The sequence below is a fragment of the Bos taurus genome, chromosome 6 (assembly GCF_002263795.3).
Source record: "Bos taurus isolate L1 Dominette 01449 registration number 42190680 breed Hereford chromosome 6, ARS-UCD2.0, whole genome shotgun sequence".
Classification (NCBI taxonomy): domain Eukaryota; kingdom Metazoa; phylum Chordata; class Mammalia; order Artiodactyla; family Bovidae; genus Bos; species Bos taurus.
Window position 1 is genome coordinate 42,753,605 of NC_037333.1, and position 21,611 is coordinate 42,775,215.

Here is a 21,611-nt window from a genome sequence, read left to right on the forward strand (position 1 = left end):
AGAAAAATTAATCTAAGTCAATCAATTTCCTCAGTAATATCATCATTATAACTTTACTTTTTATATGAATTTCTTCTATATAATATTCTTAAAGGATTTGAAAAATTCTTTAATTGGTATTATTTAACCAATCAACAAATATCTATTCTTTAAGATGATGTTGCTGCTGCTGCTAAGTCACTTCAGTTATGTCTGACTCTGCAAGACCCCATAGACAGCAGTCCACCAGGTTCCCCTGTCCCTGGGATTCTCCAGGCAAGAATACTGGAGTGGGTTGCCATTTCCTTCTCCTTATGATGATGTTAAATATATATAACATATATTAAAACTAAAGTAATTTATTATAATGATATAAAGATCAAAGATACTATAGCTAATAAAGGAGGGCTTCTCTAATGGCTCAGCAGGTAAAGAATCTGACTGCAATGCAGGAAATGTGGGTTCGAGCCCTGGGTCAGGGTGGAGAAAGAAATGGCAACCCATTTCAGTATTCTTGCCTGGAAAATTCCATGGACAGAGGAGCTTGAAGGGCTACAATCCAAAGTGTTGCAGTCAGACACGACTGAGTGGCTAAGTATACATATACATGGCTAATAAAACCTGTAGAAATTGATAGACAATGGAATATCTTCCTTGAGAATCAAAAATTTGAACTTGGCCTTGCAGAAATGATAGGAGTTGAATAGAAAATTGTGAAATGTATAAAGTATGTGGGCATGAGTTAATATAAAGGTGAAAATGAAATTACATGAAGCTTATTTTGCAACACTGAGAATATCAGTTTGGAAAGATGAATACATTGGTGAAAAGAATTTTGAGGAATAAAAACATTGGAAAGGGTATTTCAGGCAAAAACAAGTCATCTTCCCAGCTTTAACTGTGGATGTGACAGAACATTTAGAAGTTACTCTAAGTAAATATTTCGGACCTGCTGAAAATTCATCTTTTTTAGTAATATGTCAGTCACCATGAACTGCCTTTAAAATGCTCAATCAAGATTTTCCATTTACTTGTGACCTTTCTGAGAAACATGTTCACAAAATAACATTTAAAGCATTATGGACCATACTGCCAGACTGGCAAAATTTCATGGAATGATCATTTCAGCCCAACCATTATAAAGTAGTGATTCAGCTTTGGAATTCACTAGAATTATTTAAGAATCCCACAGATATTAACACCTGATCTCATGGTATTTCATCATTAAGTGTCACATGAGGAGAAAAATGAGGTTGAAAAATCTTGTTTTCTTTAAAGTCAACGTATATCTCTTTAAACTAACATTTGTAAGTTGATAGAAAACTCCATTATGTAGTCACAAATTACAAGGAAATGATACTTTTAAATTTAGGATACAACTCTCAGAGCTATATTTGAAGGGGCAATCACACACAGCTGTGTCTTGCCTCAGTTCTTGGCATCACAAAATTTAAGCACTATTGTGTCTTCTAATATTCCTGCTGAAAATTAGTTTCTCTTATTTCATCTTATGAAGAACATTAATGTTGCCACCAGTTTTGCTCTCCTTCAACTCTTTATATTTTCAACATAAGTCTTTCTAAAATTTGAAGCCAATGTAGATCTATTATACTATATCTTGTTTAAAATCTTCCAATGATCCTTTATTCTTTTCAAGATAAAGGTGAGACTGATCATGGCAAAAAAGATCACCTCACCAGATTTCAGATTACAGCTTATTTATTACATCCTTAGGGAGGCTTTCCCCCATCTCTTCAACCAGGTCAATTTCATAGCACCCTGCGTTTTTCAATTTCAGCATTTATCACGACTGTAAATGTACAGCTGTGGCCATTACTGATAAAATGTCTGTCTTTTTCTCTAGACTGCAAGTTCCATGAAAGCAGGAAAAAAAACACGTTTTTCAAACCATTCCATCCTCAGCTACTACCACAGCTCTTAACGAACTGAAGGAACTTGATACATAGTTATTAATATTGTTGACATTTCATGAGCCTATGATGTGTGCAAAACCTATATAGTCATTATATTCACAGGATCATAGTGTGTTTGGAAAGAAAAGTACTTTTAAACCCTTTATTTTAAATCTCTCACTAGTTGGGGAAATTAAAACCTAGAAACCAAATGACTTGCCTAAGACTGTACAGTTAATTACAATGACAGCACTGGCCTTAGAATCTAGGTTTTCATTACTACTCTGAACTCTTTATTATGTTACAGCTTATCTCTTCTAAGCTCTTCATTCCCAAAGTGCAAGCTGAAAGCCAGAATCACAGAGAATTAGTGCAACAGTTGGGTGGCTTCAGTGTCTCCTCTCTCCTTTATACTCAGGGACCATCAAGCAAATATTTGAATGTTAGTGGTCTGGTAAAGGTATTTTTGGCTTAATCACTTCATAGTTCCAGGAATTCTTGCCATCTGCTCTCTTTGTCTAGTCATTCCTAATGCACATATATCATGCTCTTAGAAAAACTAGGAAAATAAGTCTGAATAGAACAGGGAAATATCCATACTTCCAGCCAAAGAAGTCAACAATCAGGCCCAGTAATGGTAATCACAGTCCAGTTCTGAACACATACAAAGAAGAATAACCATACGTGAGAACTTGGACCCATTAATTCACATCTTCAGCTTTAAGTTTATCCATCTCTAAATCCATTAATGATGTTTTAAATTCTAAGATGCTTTGATTCTGAAAATGTTTTAAGAAATAAACTTCCTCATCATTGATGCTTTTTTTTTTTAAACTTCCCTTTTTTCTGGTCTCAATTTCCATAAATTGTTGCTTCTTAATTATAGCAGTGGAGCTCAGTGTGAACAAAACACCACTCAGTGAGTTCCCCATTCATCATGATGTCCCATTACTGTGAGGGTCAGATCACCTAATGTCTTTGCTCCCTTGGGTAGCGTGGGGTTACCCCTAGGTAGTCAGGTAGAGTAGCAGGTTGGCCATTTAATCACCCCCATTCTCCATTTCACTCCTTTTCTTGTGAACACAAAGGAACTTTAAGCGATCTGTCTGCGGCATTGAAATGCCAACCTTAGTTGGTACTTTGAAAACTCAAAGCCTTTTACAAGATGAATAGCAAACTGTGGATGACAGCTCCTGTGGAGCCATTATTGAATTGCAGCCCTGATGACTGCATTACTTTGGATTTAGATAAAAGACTCCATACAAGACAAATGGTGGGAGGACATCAAACAAGACTGTGTCCATACAGTGACAGAAGCAATCCAATTGAAGAAGCTGTTGATTTCCCCAAGGCTCCATACTATTTCTTCCTGAGTAATTTATATTAAGGAAGTAAATTTTGTATATTCATCTTCTGTTTATATTTTTCTCTAAAACTACGAATGTCCAGTTGTCACATCGAAGTCTCACTTCCACTCTTGCCTGGAAGAGAAATATCGATATGGGAACATGTTAATTATTTTGTATTGCGTTTTATTTAACCACAATAGCAGTGTGTGTAAAGGTTATAGACTCAGAGTTACAATCTATAATGATCAGATAAAAAGATTAGTCAGCAAATCGATAGTTCCCTGTACCGACAGGAAGCTGGGTATATTCAAGGTAACAATGAGTACAAAGGGTGCAGATAAACATCAGGCACCTTTATTTAGATGAAAACTAATTCTAGAGAACTTTCACTACCTCATTAATTATGTACCAAGCTTCCGGAGGCTGAATTGGGTGAAGTATCATTAGGGGCTTTTGGAATGTGTTGAAATACTTCTGCCTCTATAAAAACTGAATACAATAAAGAATTTTTCTTTCTGTTGGTCTGGCAGATGTTCACACAAACCTAATTCCTCAAAATGGCAAGGGTTCCATGGGTAGATCTTGCATTCATTTTTAAATTGTAAACCTTGGCAACAACAATGCATCATTCTTTATCCTCAGAAATACCATCAACATTGTTTAAAACAAAGATTTAAATGTTAGTCTACTTACTAAGGAAATAGCACCCTTCATATAACTTTTATCCTAAAAAAGCTTATGTTGACATCTTCTTAAAAATTTAATTCTGTTTTTATGATGTCACTGTTCTTGTGAACTTTTACACTAAGAGTGTCCTTTGCTTTTCCTGTTTTATTTGGGATTATCTGCTTTTCTCTCCTTTTTTTTTTTCCATTTAAAGAAAGTGAGAGAGTAGTCACTCAGTTGTGTCTGACTCTTTGCAACCCCATGGACTGTGGCCTACCAGGATCCTGGGTCCATGGGATTTTCCAGGCAAGAGTACTGGAGTGGGTTGCTATTTCCTTCTCTAGGGTATCTTCCCAACCCAGGGATCAAACCTGGGCCTCCCGCATTGTAGGAAGATGATTTACCATCTGAGCCACCAGGGAAGAAGCTAACCCATTGATAAGTGGATTCGGATCTGCTGAATTGTCAACTTTGAATAGAACATTTATTGTGGAATGGGGAGAGTTTTTTAAGATCTCTTCTGAGATTATATGTAACTTCATTTGCACACATGCTAAGTTGCTTCAGTTGTGTCCAACTCTGTGTGACACCATGGACTGCAGTCCACCAGATTGCTCTGTCCATGGGATTCTCCAAGCAAGAATACTGGAGTGGGTAGCTGTGCCCTCCACACACTCCCTGCTTAGCCTCTTTGACTTTGAGTGTTTTCCAAGATCACACTTGTTCTCTTCTGGACAATTATGCAATTCCCAGAAATTCATCCAGATGAAAGCAGAATGTCATTTGTTTGGAATAGAATCATGTAAAAAAACGAGTTTCAATAACCTCAAAATGCTTTAAAATAGCTTCAGTGGTGTCTAATAGGTGATTCTTGACGTCAATAATTAATATAAAAGAAGAAAGAAAAGGAAAGAAAAAGAACTGAAGAATTGACATAATTTAGCTCAGTGAGAAGTTTGGTTCTCTTAAAGCCATCTTCAGATATCACTTGGAATGATTGCTTTTAGAAAGCTTTTTTCCCCTTAAAATTTTCTGTGTTAGAATGGGCATGTATTAATTTATTTCTTCTGAGTCAGAATATACCCTTAGATGTGTTCCTGCAACTCCCTTGAATCTACCATGAAATACAGCCAATATTATGTTCTTCAAATACAAAATTCCAGAAGTGTGTGTGTATATGTGTGGGCTGTCAGTCTCTGGAAACTTGTAAACAAGCCTAGCTACTGCGAATTGTCAAAAAAGAAATTGTGCCACATTTCCCGTTTCCTTTTGGATGTGTATTTGGCAACAGGCTCTGTTCACTGAGCTCACCTGGGTTGTGGCTATTTGTACAACAATTGAACCACTGAAGAAGGGTTCTGATTAGTTTTCAGTGGAACCAATCAACAGCCATCTGTCTGATTGGCTGAGACTTGGCGTACTGGTAATCCTATCACACCTCAGGCCAGACTAACAGTTGTGATTGTAGTTTAATGAAACACTTTGACTTCAAATGTCTGCTTAGTGGAAGACTCAATTCCGCTGTCTCCCTTCTCTCCCTGACTGTTTTCCTTCTGTTTCCCTCCCTCTCTACTTCCTTTTCTCCTTCCTTCTTTCTTTCCCTCTTGCCTTCTCTCAGCATCACTTGATATTTTACAATGTACAAAGTAATTTTCATACTCTGCCACTGCAATGCTTCAGGCCCTGTTTTTTCTTGCCTGAATTGCTACTGAAGGCTCCTAACAGCTCTTCTTCCTCCCTTGACTGCCCCCCACCAACCCTACAATTGCTACACCCCAGTATTCTTCCTCACAATACACTCAAATTGATCTTTCTAACACAAATCTGCTGAGAGCATCCTTCTGCTGAAAATGCTGGCATGGTCCTGCACCTCATCTAGGGTATTTATCAGACTCCTTCACAAGGCATCTGGATCTTTCCCTGACCTGACCCCTGTTGACCTTCATGGCCTTATTGCCCGTGCTGTTGCATGTACATGTTGCCAGGTATACCCAGCCTTCTCACACACCCCTGCTTGCTGTGTAATGTCCATCTTCTCTCCCTCGTATCTTATCCTCACTTGACTTTCAATTTGGCCTGGCTAATTCTCACCTCCTCTTTAAGGCTTAGCTAAAGCATTTTTTTGCCATTGAGATTTTCTAAAGCTAATCTCCTAAATCTGCTCTCCCCCAAACCCCCATTACACACACACACATACATTCACCTAGACTGTGACATTATTCAGACCATGATGTTAACTGTACTACTGCAATAAATTAGTTATAATGCATTGGAATTGTTGATTTATTTAAGCATCAATTTTTCTAGAGCCAGGATTCTTAATCCTTTCATACCATGAACCCCTTTGGTGATTTGATGAAGCCCAGAGACCCATTCTCATAGTCATGTTTTTAAACTCAGAAGACAAAAAAATTAATTACAAAGAAAAAAGTTATAATGATATAAAGTTACCAAAATATTAACAAACTGTACTCTAGTATACTATACATTTAAAATATATTTTATAAAAGGAGTAAAAATTGAGAAAGCCTAGCAGTAAGTCCACTAACTATTGTACTTTGGAAGTAGTGGTGAGTAAAAACAATATTTCAGAATATCTTCTGCCACTCTAATATGATGTCTGTCATCTTTATTGTGACAAAGTACTACTGTGGTTTTTGTCTACAATCCTAATTTTAAAAAGGGCTAAATTTTACTAAAGGTAAGTGAAGCTAAAGATATAATTATTATTTCAAGCAAAGTTCAATTCTAGAATCTTTATTTCAGTTGTAAACCATAAGTTCTTTAAGGCTTTCATTGTAAAAAGTCTTGTGTAGTACTGGAACATGGTAAGAACTTAAATGTTTGTTGGCCAAAAGAAAGAAGAAATAGTTTAACATTTCATCTAACTTAAACTTTACAATCCCTTCTCCATTAATTAGGCTTTATTCCTCCAATAACATATTTAGAAGGTGAAACTAAGAAAGATTAAATGTATTTCCTTAGTTCTTAGGGCTTTAAAATATCTATTTTATAATAAAGTCACCTCCCAGAATGCTGTATCCAACTTATAAGATAATCAAGAGAAAGAACACAGGTATGGAAAGGTTGCACTCAGTTTCTACAAGGATAGGTGATTTCATACCTTCGATAACTCTTGGCTTCCCTAATATTATGTTCCATCAACCTGGTCAGTGGACTAAGTGGTGTTCATCTGGACTTGATGAGAAAGGCTGAGCACTTGGAGAAGATGTTCTGTCATCCAGGAGAGTCTGTCTCACCAAGAGAATGCTTACTGAGGCTCAGAAACAATCTGAGAAGAGCAGGACTAAGGATGGGAATGCCAGTTCCCACACAATTCACCCAGACAGCAGTGCTTGTTAGACCTCTCTTTTTTGATTCATTAGCTCCCTTTGAGCAGAAGAATAAAAGCAAGTGACTGAAACTAGGACAACCCTTTTCACATTTCAGGATGTGAGCAAAGGACAGTTTGGGGCACTTTATTCTGCCCTGCGCAAGGAAAATACTCAGACTATTGTAGGGCACAATGACTCACCTTTTAAGAAAGTAGCTGGTATTGTGTCTTTCTGTTGCTCTGTTTCTCTTCTCTTCTTTTGCTTGCTTTAGTTTTGTTTTGTTTTTTCACTGTCTAGTCTACAAACACAAACAAACAAACACTCATCAGCAATGCCTGGGCAGACTCCTTCAGGAAAAGATAAAAAGAGATCCTCTCTCCACTCCCCAACATACACACAAGGGAAAAGAGAGAGAGGAAGAAGGAAGGCAGTGTCAGCCCTGGGATGCACAAGCTACGTGGATCCAGCAGTCCAAACTCACTCTAGATACTCCAAACCCTTGTTTCCCTGGCAGTGAAAAATCAAACCAAACATGAAACAGCTTATACCGTCAATCCCTGGGAACCTGCTATAAGAATAGGTAAGCTCTTGACATCTGAAATGTCTCTGGTTTAGGTCATTCTTGACCTTTTATTTTGCACCTATATATTGGGTGGATCAAAATACTGTATCAGGAATGACACGATGGTTGCTGGGGGTGATTGAGGGCTCCAGCAATAAGAAGTGTTGTATAATATTATTTATATAAGATAGTGAGAACTTGAATAATTAATATACTTTAGAGCAACACTAATTTAATTGTGAGGTCTTAAAGTAACCCCTTTTAGCATCTTCACATATTATTACAGTTTTTAATAATACATTTTCTTTTTCTATTTTACTACTCAAAGAATTGTACCCACATTTTTTTTTTAATTCTAAGGCATCTTACTGTAATTCATGGGCATCATTATTGCTCAGCAATCATGATACTATAGAACAAAACTTAGATAAAGTTATGGTGCTAGAAAATACAATGAAAATTGTTTTCTTTTCCCAGAGAAGGAATTGTGTTGGTGTTAATAAAGCACATGAAGTCAGATAGCTCTGAGTGTGAATCATAGGCCTGGCACTCTGTACATCCTATAACAAATGACTTAACATATTTTATCTACTTTTCTCTTTAAAAAATTGTGGTGGTACAGTTTTATAACCTCTTTAATATGGTTGTCTTGAGAATTAAATGGGATAATGTACATACTATGCTTAATTTAGTGTCTGGCACACAATAAAAATCTAATAAATATAGGGTAACTGGTATTATCTCAGTCCTGTTGTAAACTTGTTTCATTGTGATCTGCTTCAAATGGCATGCCCAATAAGGATTATTTAATATGAAGTACAACTAATATTTGTCTGCACATCACTGCTTGCAAATTATATTTACAAAATCATTACCTTTAACTTTCATAAATTCCAAGAGTTAGGTACTATTATCTTCCTTATTTTACCCATTGGGAGGCTGAATCTTAGACAGAATGTGATTTCCTGAGGGTCCAAGCTAATACACACTGCGGTAGGAACTAAAATTGTCTTTAGGATTCTACTTAATTGGCACTTGTTAACTGATGTTTTACCTTAGGTGCAGTTGACTCTCTGATAAGTACAATTATTCTTCTTTTCTCATTTCTCATAATTACTTGTATGGGCTATTAAAGACTATGGCTTCAATGTGCAGAATGGCGATCTGGCATGCTTATTAAAACTTAGATTCTCTTCCCCTTCCTCTTCCAGAAGCTAGAAATTCTGATTCTAGACATCTAGAATGGGGCAGAGAATTTCCTTGCCTAATAAGCTCTCATGGGATAGAGAATCTCTTGTTGCAGGGACCACATCTTCAGCAGCAGGGTCACAGCTGATTTCTCCATCAACGGATATATTGAGATATGTTTGTCACAATCCAGAAGGCCATTTGCAGAAGAAACTTCACAGCAATGCTCTATTGTATATATGTATATTTTATTTTTTGTATATTATGATATTTTGTCATCTTAAAAAAACTTTTTGGCTGGGGAGAGTCTGTCCCCGCTGGGGCTAGCCAGTGCTTAGAGACAGCAAAGGACTCAGTTGGGAGTATATCTTTGATATGTAAACTAACTATTTCAGAGCCAAACCTCCTCTATGGGCCCATACATCCCAGAAAACAATATTCCTCTGACTGAATTAACCCAGGGTTAGACACCAGGCAGCTAGAGACCACCATTATAATCCAAAGCCCAACAAAACCATTCAAACTAGCCAAATCCTAATTGTTTACTCTGCTGTTTTGACTTTTTCATGGAAACTCCAATAAAGCTTTTTGCCTCATCTTTCCCCTTACTCTTGTCATCTGCTACCTGACCCAAACTTGGCATTTCCCCTGTAACTCTGCATGGCATGCAGTGATCCCTTCTTTAGGAGCTAAGACTAGAATGAACATGTTTTCTCCTGTCTCTTCTGTGAGCACCTAACCGACCATTTGCTAGAAGAACACAGAAAATATGCTATATGTGTGTTAAATCCCTTCAAACATGTCCGACTCTTTGTGACCCTGTGGACTACAGCCCACCAAGCTTCTCTGTCCATGGGATTCTCCAGGCAAGAATACTGGAGTGGGTTGCCGTGCCCTTCTTCAGGATCTTCCTGACTAGGGATCGAGCCCGCATCTCTAATGTCTTCTGCATTGGCAGGCGGGTTCTTTACCACTAGCACCTTGAGGCCATGCCTAACCAATCATCAACTGAAAGAACACAGAACACATGCTATCTTCAGATAAGAAGGGAGGTGCATCTCTCTTTTCCAAATGAGTTCTCCTGAGTTGTGCATTTCCGGCAATCAGTCTGTCCAGCTCGTAATCAAGCACATAGAGAATAATGCTATTAGGACACTGGTGATCATGGCACTCCTGCAGATTTCAGGTGTGATTTTGGCACACAGTGCTTGCCGTTGTCTTCTGATGGCATTTTCAGCCTCCTACCGCCCAGCCCCTGTCTCTCATTAAGCCTCTGTGAGTAGCCCTGCTGCAGCCATGAATCATACACTGAGGGCTTCACACAGGCTGGCTTTATTGAGCTGCGTTATAGGAGACTATATCTCAGATGGCCCCAGTGAAGCCAAAACAATCTGTCACTTTTAATTCTTCCTGTCACCTCATTAAGTATACGGCAACGTTGACAATAAAACACATTTTCACACAAATACACAACACACACACTATCCCAAAATGTAGCATTTCCTCCTCTTGTATTCAGATGTGGTTGTAAATATTCAGTCATTGAAAGATTCATTGAGCAAACATATGTGCCAGGGTACTGTATATAACTGACAGAGGCAAAGAACAGTCTCTGTGGACACATAAAGCAATTAAAAATAACTGTGCTTCAAAGCAGGCTACTATAATACAAAGGTCAGGCCCATAAATATGAACAGGATGGCAGTAATGTCTCTATCCAAATATACCCCCAAACATACAACTACACCAGGTCAGAACTCAAAGGTTAATGCAAAAAAAAAAAAAAAAATTCTGAAATTTTGCCATATTCTTCTTATGCCTTTTTCTTCTTGTCTTTTCATCAAAGGTTAATATATGTGAATCCAGTGGGAAAACTGTATCAGGGCCAAATGTGTGTCATCAGCCCATATTTTATTCAGTGCAAAATATTTACCCTTGTACATATGACAAAATGAAGGCGCTCTAGCAAATTTTTTGTGGAAGGTAAATGTCTATCGCCTTTCCTCTCGTTTACTAGGTTGCTTGTTTATACATTAACTGCACCGAAGTTTGAATTCCACTCAAAGCTGTAGACAGACTGTTCTGAGGACCAGGATAATTTTTGCAGTAACACACTGAGTGTGATAATAAGGTTTATGCGTGGTTGTAAAGAATGTGCTGACAGATGGAAAAGGAGCCACCTCAGTCTGCACAGCATTCACTTTTATATATATTAAAAAAGCCATACTACACCTGACTCTGGTTCAAAAAGCACTTCTTCCTCCTGCTGTCTTCCAGGAACAGAAATATTTTAGACTGTATAGAAAAATCCCAACCCCCAGTGGACTGATTTGCTAAAATTTCAAGTTCTGTGCACATCAGAGTATCATAGGCTCCTGTATTACAATTCAAGGTGTCATGTGCAATGAAAAACTTATTCCTTCCAACATGAATCTCTGTGTAGTAAGTGCCTTAGATACTGAGCAAGTAAATGCATCAAGGAAAAAAGATGTGAAAGGAATGGCTCCCACAATGGAGAGGTACTTCACCTCTGAAAAGCAAAATGCCGGCTAATTTGCCAAGGATTAGTCTTCACCAAAGGAAATTAAAATATGAATGCAGATTATATTAATACTAGAGCTTTCAGGCTGTCTCTACACCTCTATGATGCTACAATATCGGAGAGAACATTGATTAAAAGAAAAAAAGCCCCGGGAGGTAAATTTCTTACCCTTAATGATGTTGTTGAAGTTTAGTTGCTAAGCTGTGTCTCGCTCTTGTGACTCCATGGACTGTAGCCTGCCAGGCTCCTCTGTCCATGGGGTTTTCCAGGCAAGAACAGTGGAGTGGGTTCCCATTTCCTTCTCCTGGGGATCTTCCAACCCCTGGGACTGAACCCCCATCTCCTGCATTTCACGCAGATTTTTCTTTACTACTGGGCCGCTAGGTAAGCCCACTATTAACAATAAGAAAGCAATAAGGACCACCCCATCCAGCCTTACTCTGCGCTTCTTGAAGGTGTAGTGTCAGCTTTCTAGGGCAGAGAAAGCCAGCTCCCTCTACCTATCCTCTCTCTCTTGGATCTTATAACTATGTTCTTTCAAAAGCCCATTTCATGCTGATTAAAAAAAAAAAAAAGTAGGAAAAACAAGAAGCCCAACCACTTTCCATTCATCAACATCCTTTTCAGCAAATGTATTCGGGCTAAAGTCCATGGGGTTGCAAAGAGTTAGCCACGAGTGAGCGACTGAGCATGAACACGGGCTAGATTTGTATTTTCTAGGGCTGCCATTACAAAGCACCATAGATTGAATAACTTAAAACAACAAAATTGCTTGTCTCATAGCTCTGGAGGTTAGAAGTCTAAAATTAGGGTATTGCAGATTTGGTTCCTTTTGAGAGTCATAAAAAAATGATCTATCCTAGGCCACTCTCCTTAGCTTATAGATGGATGGCATTTCCCTATGATGTCTTTTCACATCATCTTTCCCATGTATATTAAGTTTCACTTTTTCCATATTGTGAAATATTGAAAAATATTCCATCATTTATATTGGATGAAGGCCTGTCCTAATAACTGCATTTTCATTTCTGTAAAGACTCAGTCTCTAAATGGTTCACGTTCTGAGGTACTGGAGGATTAGGACTTCAAGATGAATTTTGGGAACACACAATTCAACCCTCAATGACTACTGGATGCCAGATTACTTCATGTGTGTATAGGTGAACATCATATGTGTGTGGGTGAAACATCCAATGACCTACCTCCAGTTGCAGTCCACTTACACTGACTAATCATTTGCATGAACTATCTAGCGTTCTCTTTGTATATATCTGTCAGGTCTAGAAATTTAAACCCACCAAAATTCTCCCTCCCAGTTTATGGAACACCTTCATCTCTTGAGTCTCTTCTTAGTGCTTTGGTTGCTCTTGTTTCTTTCACGCTTAGTGTGGGTATCCTTCAGATTTTTTTTCTCCTGAGTTTTTGTTCCTTCCCAATCTAAATCACAAAGTTTCAACTAACATTTTCAAGTAGTAGTGTGAGTCACTCAGTCATATCAGACTCGCTGCGACCTCACAGACTGTAGCCCGCAAGGCTCCTCTGTCCGTTGAATTCTCCGGGCAACAATACTGGAGTGGATTGCCATTCCCTTCTCCTGAAGATCTTCCCAACCTAGGAATCAAAACTAGGTCTCCTGCATTGGAGGCAGATTTTTTCCATAAGTGACAACACTATTATTATTTACTAGATAATTTTAGCTGCTAGTCATGTATGGATGTGAGAGTTGGACTGTGAAGAAGGCTGAGCGCTGAAGAATTGATGCTTTTGAACTATGGTGTTGGAGAAGACTCTTGAGAGTCTCTTGGACTGCAAGGAGATCCAACCAGTCCATTCTGAAGAAGATCAGCCCTGGGATTTCTCTGGAAGGAATAATGCTAAAGCTGAAACTCCAGTACTTTGGCCACCTCACGTGAAGAGTTGACTCATTGGAAAAGACTCTGATGCTGGGAGGGAATGGAGGCAAGAGGAGAAGGGGACGACAGAGGATGAGATGGCTGGATGGCATCACTGACTTGATGGATGTGAGTCTGGGTGAACTCCGGGAGTTGGTGATGGACAGGGAGGCCTGGCGTGCTGCGATTCACGGGGTCGCAAAGAGTCGGACACGACTGAGCGACTGATCTGATCTGATCGGATACAACCATAGCAATAGATACCATTAAATTACATAATGAAATTACATTTAATTACACAATTTTCATTTTTTAAAATTCAAATCCTTCAAATTACATCAAGGAGAAAGTTTCTTTTTCAGACTTAATATGTCATTAGTGCTTCTATAGTACTTCAGAAACTCCTATTTTAACAAATAGAGATGTTTCAGAAAACTTTGATAAGTTAGATTTTGAGAGAGTTGACTTTGCCAATTTTATGTTTAAATTATATTTATGATAAATTATTCTCATTTTACACTTGAGGGATTGATATGTTTTTAATCAAAATGTATTTGAATGATAGTCGATTTTAAGGACTTATGGCAGAAAGCGTAGAGTAATGAAAGAGCCTCTTGATGAAGGTGAAAGAGGACAGAGAAAAAGCTGACTTAAAACTCAACATTCAGAAAACTAAGATCAAGGCATCTGGTCCCATCACTTCATGGCAAATAGATGGGGAAACAATGGAAACAGTGACACACTTTATTTTCTTGGGCTCCAAAATAACTACAGATGGTGAGTGCAGCCATGAAATTAAAAGACGCTTACTCCTTGGAAGAAAAGCTATGACAAACCTAGATGGTATATTAAAAAACAGAGACTTTTTTTTTTTTTTTGCTGACAAAGGTCTGTTTAGTCAAATCTGTGGTTTTTCCAGTAGTCATGTATGGATGTGAGATTTGGACCATAAAGAAGACTGGGTGCTGAAGAACTGATGCTTTTGAACTGTGGTATTGGAGAAGACTCTTGAGAGTCCCTTGGACTGCAAGGAGATCAAACCAGCCAATCCTAAAGGAAATCAATCTTAAATATTTATTGGAAGGACTGATGCTGAAGCTCCAATACTTTGGCTACCTGATGCAAAAAGCCAGCTCACTGGACAAGACCCTGATTCTGGGAAAGATTGAAGGCAGGAAGAGAAGGGGATGACAGAGGACTGGATGGTTGGATGGCATCACTGGCTCAATGGACATGACTTTGAGCAAGCTCTGGGAGATAGTGAAGGACAGGGAAGCCTGGAGTGCTGCAGTCCATGGGGTCACAAAGAGTCGGACACTATTAAGTGACTCAATAACAACAATAGCAATTTAGAGGAAAATATGAAATAATAATGTATCACTATACTAATACAGGGAAAATCATGAAAAGGATATGCAAGCAATGGTGTTTGGGAAATATACTATGACTTTCTTTTTATATCAAGACCCACCATTATTGCCTTAGCTTAGTTTTTCATAAGTTCTTACCTGAGATACCACAATGATTTTCTACCTGGAATTGTTTCCTCTTGTCTAGCTTTCCTCCAATTTACCATCTAAGTTATTGCCAGAATAAGTACTAAAAAGTCTGGATTACAACACAATGCTTTTTGTGATTAATATTCTTCCCTGAGGACTTATTGATTTTTTCCTTCTAAGCACCCTACTGAATTTTGGTCAGACTGCTTGCTGCACTTTACATGTCCTTAGTTCCCAAAGTGTCTGCCTGTCTTCTATTGATTCTTCAGCACTTCGATCAGAATCCCTGGATAAAAATAATTGCGTAAATACATCTATAACCTATTTTATCCCACTCCAGATTCACACTAAAATGATTAAAGAAATATTAATGCTTAAGCAGAAAAGTTTGTTGCTGTTGGAGAATAAAAATAATTGGAAAATATATAAAGGACTCAGAAAATAAACACTACCCAAATGTACTCCTACTGACATATGGACCAACTTTCTCAAGACATACTATTAGCTAAATAGTTGTGAGCAGTAAACCAATGAAAGTTTCCAAAATGGCCACTTTAATATGGATTTTAAATTGTAACATTCTTGAAAGAAGTTATTTGGATACAGTAAAATGTTAAATAATAATCATAATCTAGGAAAAGAAGATAATAAAAAAAGTAATTTTGTTTACATTATCAAGGAATAGTGATTAGAGATACGTTATTTTTAAAAAACAATCTCTCTTTTCTAGAACAGTTTATATACCTACAGAAAAACTGTAAAGATAGTACAGAGGATTTCCATAGAATCTGCTTGGTTTCCTATGTTATCAGCATCTTACATTTATTACATTTAATGGTGCATTTTACAATTCGTGAACCAATATTATGTATTATCATTAAGTTCCACTCTTTATTCAAATTTCCTTGGGTTTTAACTAATATACTTTTTTTTTCTTTTTTGGTTCTAAGATCCCATTTTGGTACTATATGACATTTGTTTATCCTGTTTCCTTAGAATCCTCTTGACTGGGATAGTTTGTATGGTTTTCCTTGGTTTTGAAGACCCTGACAGTTTTGAGCAGTACTGGTTACATATTTTGTACAAAACCCTTCAAAGGGACTTGTCTGATGCTCCTTTCATGACTAGATTAGGGTTGTGGGCTTTGGGGGGAAGACCACAGAAGTAGAGTACCATTTTCATTGCCTCATGTCAAGGGAACATTCTATCATCAGGACTTGTGACTGTTGATGTTAACTTTGGTCACCTAGCTAAGATAGTGTTTGTCAGGTTTCTCCACTGTAAAGGCTTTTTCTTCCCTTCATTTATACTATATTATTTGAAAGGGAGTTACTATGTACAGCACATTGTCCAGATGTAGGGAGTTATGGTCGACTTACTTAAGGTAATCCACATGATGTATGCAAATAAAAAGTCATTTACACGGTTGGGAAAATCCCAGGATGGAATGCAGATTATGACAAAACAATATGACTGTATTAAAAATGTGGGAAACAACCACATTGAAGGAGATGAGAGAAAATGTGCTGATCTAAGTAACTTTGGAAATTAGTAGAATCTGTAAAACTAAAGTCAAAAACAGTACAAAATTACTGTAATTTAGTTGATAATGTTGCTTCCTACAAGGCTATTAGTTAAAAATGATCACACTGCTACACATGTATATAGGAATTGAAAAATTAAGTACATGGATGGTAAATGGTGAGAGCCAAGTGGAAAGTGAGAATTTACAGATAAGTATGTTGTAATGGATTAGACAACATCACCATGAACTCATGTTTAGCTTAATATATACACAGATACTAACATAGAAATATTTACAGATATGTGTACATATGCTGGTTATTATTCATATGTATATATTTCCTTGTTCTGTCTGCTGAGACAGCCTAGAAGCAACATGTATATCTGGTATCTAGGTCTTAGATCCTGAATATTATTTTTCAATAAAAGAATGTAGGGTTCCTTGGAGAAATGGCTGATTCAAGGATTGGGGCAAGAAATACAAAAGATTAGCCTAACGTATTTTGTAGTGCCAGAGATAAGGAAATGCTAAGAAAAAAAACCCTATTATGCAACACAACAGGGTAAAGCAATTCTTCTTGATTACATATAAATAAATTTAAAAAACTATTATGATGGGACCATGTCAAAGGACACAAGAGATGTTGAAAGAACTCCCAATGACTAAAGTGACAACAATATAAAAAAGGAAGATAAAGTAATATTGTACTATAAAATAAATATCTGTGAGTACACATGGGTATAAATGAATTTTTTAATATATAAATAAATGGAGAGAAGAAACAAGCCTCCTATATAGAAGAATTACAAATAAGATATGTATCATTGTAGCATTTGTGATTTTTTAAATGTCCAATATTTTTCTCAAATATTTTAAGGTTAACCTGGAGGAAAATATGTAATGAAAACAAGATTTCCAAGTTCCAAATCAGTATTGAATATAACAAAAAAGTAGATCATGAACAGCAAATAAGAATATTCACAAAATAAATTTTAATGTTGGCTTAAAGCTCAACATTCAGAAAACTAAGATTATGGCATCTGGTCCCATTATTTCATGGGAAATAGAAGGGGAAACAGTGGAAACAGTGTCAGACTTTATTTTTCTCGGCTCCAAAATCACTACAGATGGTGACTGCAGCCATGAAATTAAAAGACGCTTACTCCTTGGAAGGAAAGGTATGGCCAACCTAGATAGCATATTCAAAAGCAGAGACATTACTTTGCCAACAATGGTCCATTTAATCAAGGCTATGGTTTTTCCAGTGGTCATGTATGGATGTGAGAGTTGGATTACAAAGAAAGCTGAGCACCGAAGAATTGATGCTTTTGAATTGTGGTGTTGAAGACTCTTAAGAGTCCCTTGGACTGCAAGGAGATCCAACCAGTCCATCCTAAAGGAGATCAGCTCTGGGTGTTCATTGAAAGGATTGATGTTGAAGCTGAAACTCCAATACTTTGGCCACCTCATGCGAAGAGTTTACTCATTGGAAAACACCCTGATGCTGGGAGTGGTTGGGGGCAGGAGGAGAAGGGGATGACAGAGGATGAGATGGCTGGATGGCATCACCTGTTTGATGGACATGAGTTTGGGTAAGCTCCGGGAGTTGGTGATGGACAGGGAGGCCTGGTGTGATGCAATTCATGGGGTCACAAAGAGTCGGACATGACTGAGCAACTGAACTGAATCAACATTATAGCTAACTATAAAACAACTGGCTTTTTCTGCATAAAGTTATGAATGAGACAAAGATCATTATTACTGGATTTTTAGTTAATTTTAAAAAGTTGAGTTTATTGATGTGTATCTAATTAACAATAAAATTCATTCTTTTACTCTTTTAAGGGTACAGTTTGATGACTTAGACAGTTATATAACCATCAGAATGATAAAAAAAGAATATTTTCTTCATAATGTTTTCTCTTGTCCCTTTGTTTTTCTCCCTCTGCTCCAAGACCTGATGACTACTCTTTTACTACATATCCTTGTATATTTATCTTTTCCAAATTACCTATAAATAGAGTCATATAGTCTATATCTTCCTATCACAATGCAAAATGCTTTTAAAATTCATCCATGTTGTTGTATTTATCATAAGTTCATTTTTACTGCTAAATACTATTTTAATATATGGATGTACTACAAATTATTTATTCATTTGTAAATGATGTATATTTGATTTATTCTAAAGTGTGGCTACGATAAATAAAATTGCTTTAGATGTTTTCATACATGCCTATAAATGAACATATGTTTTTGTTTCTCTTTGGTAAAAATCCAAAAGGAAAATAGCTGTATTTTATCTATATCTTTATCTATATCTATGTCTATGCAGCCATATCTATCTATATCTATATATCATTTATGAAAAATTGCCAAAGCATTTTCTAGAGTGGTATATTATTTTATGGGGTTTCTCAGTGGTAGAGAATCTGCCTGCCAATGCAGGAAATCCATGAAACATGGGTTTGAATCCTAGGTTGGGAAGATCCCTGGTGAAGGAAATGGCAACCCACTCCATTATTCTTGCCTGGGAAACCCCCTGGATAGAGAAGCTTGGAGGGCTACCGTCCATAGGCTTGCAAAAAGTCAGATGCAACTGAGCAACACGCATACCTGTACTATTTTACATTTTGCAAGCAGTATATAAGGAATTTTAGTTTTCCACATCAACATCAATTCTTAGTATTATCAGTCTTTTTAGTTTTACCTCCTTTAGTTTGGTTTTACCTCCTACTATTTCAGTAGGAGGTAGTGATATCTCATTGTGTGTGTGTGTTTGCCATGACATATGCCTTATGATCCTAGTTATCCAACCTGGGATTGAAACCAGCCCAAGGCAGGCAGTGTAAGTACTAAGTCCTAAGCCCTGGACCACCAGGGAATTTCCTCTCATTGTGTTTTTTTCCACAATGACTAATGACAATAAGTCATTTTCATGCGCATATTTTGCCCTCTGTGATTTTTTGTGTTCACAATTATGCTAATTATGAGCACATACAGTTTCTTTTCTACTCACTGTATCACTGTATATTCATCTTAAAATCTTGACATCCAGTAGTGAGAATTATCTTTTTTTTTTAATTGAATTTTCTGTGCAAATTTTAAGATCACTTCAATTTCTAAAAACAAAGCAAAAATACACCTGATGTAATATGAATTGAGATTGCTTTGAACCTTAGATCAATTTGGCAAAAACTTACGTCTTGATAATATTTAGTCTTCAGACCCATGGATGGTGTATTTTTTCACTCAATGAATTTTAAAATTTTTCTCAGTAATGTTTTATTCTTTGTAATGTACAGGCTTTGCACATATTTTGTTAAATTTGTTCCTAAATATATAATGTTTTATGATGCTACTACAAAAGATATTAAATTTTCTTTTTCAGTCTCCAACTACAGGCTGTGAGTATATAGAAACATGATTGCTTTTGTTGCTTTTGACCTTGTATCCTGTGATCCTGATAAAGTCAGTCCTTTCTTCTTGAAACATTTTTTTGGTAGCTTTGGTGTTTTTCTGTTTAGAAAATTATGTTATTTTGAAAAAAAATAGTGTTTTTTAAATTTTTTGAACATTTTGTATCTTTTTCTTACCTACATTCTTTACTTCAACTTCTGGTTCAATGTTGAATAGAAGTAGTAAAGGCAGACATATCATAGGGAAAAATCAGTCTTCCACAATTAATATAATGTTACCTGTGGAAGTTCAATAAAAGTCAATTTTTAGTGTTAAAATTTCCAACACTAATTGTGAATGTATAATAAATATAATTTTTATATTTCCATAATATTTGTTTATTTTAAATGCAGTTTTCTGTTATATTTTTGTTATTTTTTTCTTGATATTTCTTGATAATTTTCCCCATTATTTTTACATAAGGTAATATTTACTTTTTTTCAAGGCTAGCTTGTCTGATATTAATAATCCACTCCAATTTATTTTTGATTAGAATTTGGGAGGTACATTTGTGCATTTTTCTACTTGCAACAAATTTTAAAAATTTGTCTTTATATTTATCATTGATCTTTTCATAGATATCAAATATTAGATCTTATTTTTAATCTGCCTTTTAATTTAGTGTTTATACAATTTGTGCTTAACATAATCTATTGTCTTCCACATTTTTAAATATTTGTTCCATCTATTTTTTGTTTTTTTATTTTTACTTTCTGACTTATTTAACATTGAGTTCTTTTAATATTTCTTTTTCTCTTCAATATTAACTTATCTATTGTACTTATTTTATCAGTTGCAATCATTTTTAAAATATATGTCTTTAATTGATCATAGTCTGCTGCCAAGTTGTTTTACGTAACTATTTAAAGCACAAGAAACTTAAAATGGAGTACAATTTACTCCCTCCCGCATTTTGTGCTACTTTTTGTCATATATTTTATTTCTACATATATTATAAGCTCCACAATACTTTGGTATTATTTATGCCTTAGATAATCACTTAAAGAGGTTAAAAATAATGAAAAAACTTATGTTTACTCACATATTATTCCTTTTCAGACATATTTTCTTTTTTTGTGTAGATTCATATATTCTTCTGGTCTCATTATCCTTCTGCCTGAGAACTTACTTTTAATATGTCTTATAGTGCAAGTCTGTGGTAACTTCTTTTAGCTTAAATGTTTGTTAATATGTTTTTATGTCACCTTCATTTTAAAAATTTACTAACAAACTTAATTTCTAGAATCATTTTTGATGTAGAGACATTTTAGACTTTCAGAAAAATTGAGTGGGTATATAGATTTCCCATATACTTTCATACTCACCTCCCTCTATTAATAACATCTACATTTGTCTGGTACATTTCATGTAATTCATGAACCAATATTGATATATTAGGGTTTATAATTCATTTAGATTTCTTTGGATTTCAATCTATTATTCATTTTCTGCTCCAGGATCCCACCTAAAACACCACATTACATTTAGTTACTATGTCTTCTTAGACTCTTTTTGGTTGTGACAATTTTTCAAACTTTCCTTGTTTTCTGACCTTAACAATTTGAGAAGTAGTGGTCAGGTTTTGTAAAATATCCTTCAATTGGTTTTTATCTGATGTTTTTCTCATGATTAGACTGAGGTTGAGCACTTGGGGAGGAAGATCACAGAGGTAAAGTGCCATTTCATCACATCATTTCAAGAG

The 21,611-nt window shown here is 36.2% G+C and overlaps 1 long non-coding RNA gene across 1 annotated transcript in view; it reads right to left on the bottom strand.

Moving 5' to 3' along the window:
* Window positions 1-2,703: 2,703 nt before the first annotated feature.
* The window catches only part of LOC132345492 (uncharacterized), an 83,800-nt gene continuing 64,892 nt past the window's right edge, over window positions 2,704-21,611 (bottom strand). Inside the window, exons 2-3 of the long non-coding RNA XR_009494850.1 lie at window positions 7,443-7,540; window positions 2,704-3,373 (exon numbers count right to left, since the gene is read on the bottom strand). This is a non-coding gene — a long non-coding RNA (uncharacterized lncRNA). The remainder of the gene's footprint in view (window positions 3,374-7,442; window positions 7,541-21,611) is intronic.